The sequence below is a fragment of the Hydra vulgaris genome, chromosome 06 (assembly GCF_038396675.1).
Source record: "Hydra vulgaris chromosome 06, alternate assembly HydraT2T_AEP".
Lineage (NCBI taxonomy): Eukaryota > Metazoa > Cnidaria > Hydrozoa > Anthoathecata > Hydridae > Hydra > Hydra vulgaris.
The window spans coordinates 55,615,290-55,617,500 of record NC_088925.1 but is presented as its reverse complement, the minus strand read 5'-3'; the positions used below and the strand labels follow the sequence as shown (position 1 = coordinate 55,617,500).

At 31.8% G+C, this 2,211-nt stretch overlaps 1 long non-coding RNA gene across 1 annotated transcript in view; it reads left to right on the top strand.

Moving 5' to 3' along the window:
* The window catches only part of LOC136081082 (uncharacterized), a 3,636-nt gene extending 1,712 nt beyond the window's left edge, over positions 1-1,924 (top strand). Inside the window, exons 2-3 of the long non-coding RNA XR_010638876.1 lie at positions 1,577-1,725; positions 1,887-1,924. This is a non-coding gene — a long non-coding RNA (uncharacterized LOC136081082). The remainder of the gene's footprint in view (positions 1-1,576; positions 1,726-1,886) is intronic.
* Positions 1,925-2,211: the final 287 nt, after the last annotated feature.

The window sequence follows — 2,211 nt, the reverse complement described above, 5'->3', positions numbered from 1 at the left end:
AGACTGCTTCTGAATGTTGGTGTCTAATGCGAAATCTGCCATTTATAATAGGACACAATGTCCCACGTGACGAACCTCATAGGAATTTACTTTTATTGCTCATAGAAATTGAAGATATTGTTTTATCTCCACGGGTTAATGATGGTTTAGCAAGTTATTTGTCACATTTAATAGGTGAACATCATCAAACTTATCTCAATTTATTTCCTGAAAAGCGCTTAACACCCAAGCATCACTATTTGGTGCATTATCCTACAGCGCTAGATATTGTTGCATGCGATTTGAATCTCGGCATAACTTTTTTAAACAAATTTCAAGAGGTTCTCATTGTTTCAAAAACATAGCGTTTTCATTAACAAAGCGATCTCAAATTGCACTAGCAAATGCTTTTCTTGCTCACTTTCTGTTCAGCAGTCACACTGTTATTGGGACAACGAAGGAGAAGATTGTATGCCAAATTGAACCATGTGACGTTTGCCAGTTTATGTGCAATAGTTTTCTGTTATCCAAAACAGAAACAGTTCATGTTGCACAATGGATTGAGGTTGGTCATTACAGAATTGAAAAAAAAAGTGTAGTTGTGTGTGGTTTCTGTGATGGTATACCCGAGTTAGGTTACATCGAATGCATTGTTTACCTTGGTAATATTGCATTTATGTTGTTAAGGCGGCTTACTGTTAACTACTTCGATAACCATTTTCATGGTTATGCAATTGACTACAATCCCTGCTCAAAGCTTTTTAGCACTCAAGTTGAAGAGTTGAAAGATCGCACTCCATTAAACATTCATTCCATCTTTTATGAGGGTAAAAAATTAAAACTTGTTAGTCCCAGATATGTAATCTTTTAGTCAGCTATTTTTCTTTGTGCTATATCTTCTTCTTTCTTTATAGTAGCTGTTAAATCATGCTGACAATCAATTTTCTCATTTTTGTGCTTATGCAAATTATTTTGTGTTATTTTGTCAGTATATTAAAAAATATATAATGGCGATTTAAATCCAAATTTAAATAATCTTAATACAAAAGAAGATAGTGTACTGTATCAATTTGAGCCTTTTAAGCATTAAAAAAATTATCCATTCGTGTTTTTTTTTACCAAATTCATAAGAAATTACAATTTCGGCGATGAGTCAACTCTAAAAAAAGCTTTTCTTGCATAACAGTAAATGTAAATTGCACTTATATTATTGTGTTTATTATTTTTCATTCTTCTACTATGACATCTTTTAATATATTCAGAATCCACAATTCTGAATATATTTTCCTTTAAGTTATTTTGATTAGTTACATACTTTTACCTTTCTTAATACAAAAATTTAGGCGCCATAAAATTCTCTCAATAATTTATTATGCTAAAGAACAATAATAATAATTGTAATATTTCATTATTGACAATAAAAACATACCTAAAACAAAATAGCGAGGAAAGACTATACACAGCAAGAGGTAGACTAATTACAGCTGATCAGAGATTAAATGATTGAAATTAATTTTGGTTAAACTTTTCTGACTTTTCTTTTTTACAAATTTAATTCGTTATGTACTAATAGGCTACTAGCTGCATTTTGGGTTAGTATGTCGGAAATTTGACATTGGTGCAGATAGCAGTCTAAAGTTTGTGTTGGATAGTGACGGATGTGAAATTGATCCTGATGATTTTCCAATAGTTTTAAGGTCTGATATGTTGGTGGTTATACTCAAACCAAGCGAATGTTGGAAAGAGGTATTGTATTATATTTCATGTGACTGTGTACAAACATAATAATTTATTAGTATATTAATGTATGCTGGACAAAAAATGCAATGGCTCTGCAAAATCATCAATTGTTGTGCACTTTTACAACAATTTTGTGAATTGTTTTAATTTTACCATTGTTTGTCTAGAAAGTACAAGAATGTCAATCCATAACAAAGGACACATTGTCGAGAACTAATGTCAGTAATGAAGGTAGCAATATTTCGCAAGTGACTACTCCTACTACTCCATCTAGCGAGGCTAGTTACAGAGACATAACTGGTATCAATGAAAATACTCCTACTTCTTCTGCATCAGGCATATTATCCAATCAAATGTCTCTGGAGTCTTTCTTGTTATAGCATACAAAAACTAAACACCACATGATAAAATTGAAAACTGGAACCATTGGAATATCTAGAAGACAAGCTATAACATATGTTACTGCTGCTAAAGTTATCGACTGTTACGGGA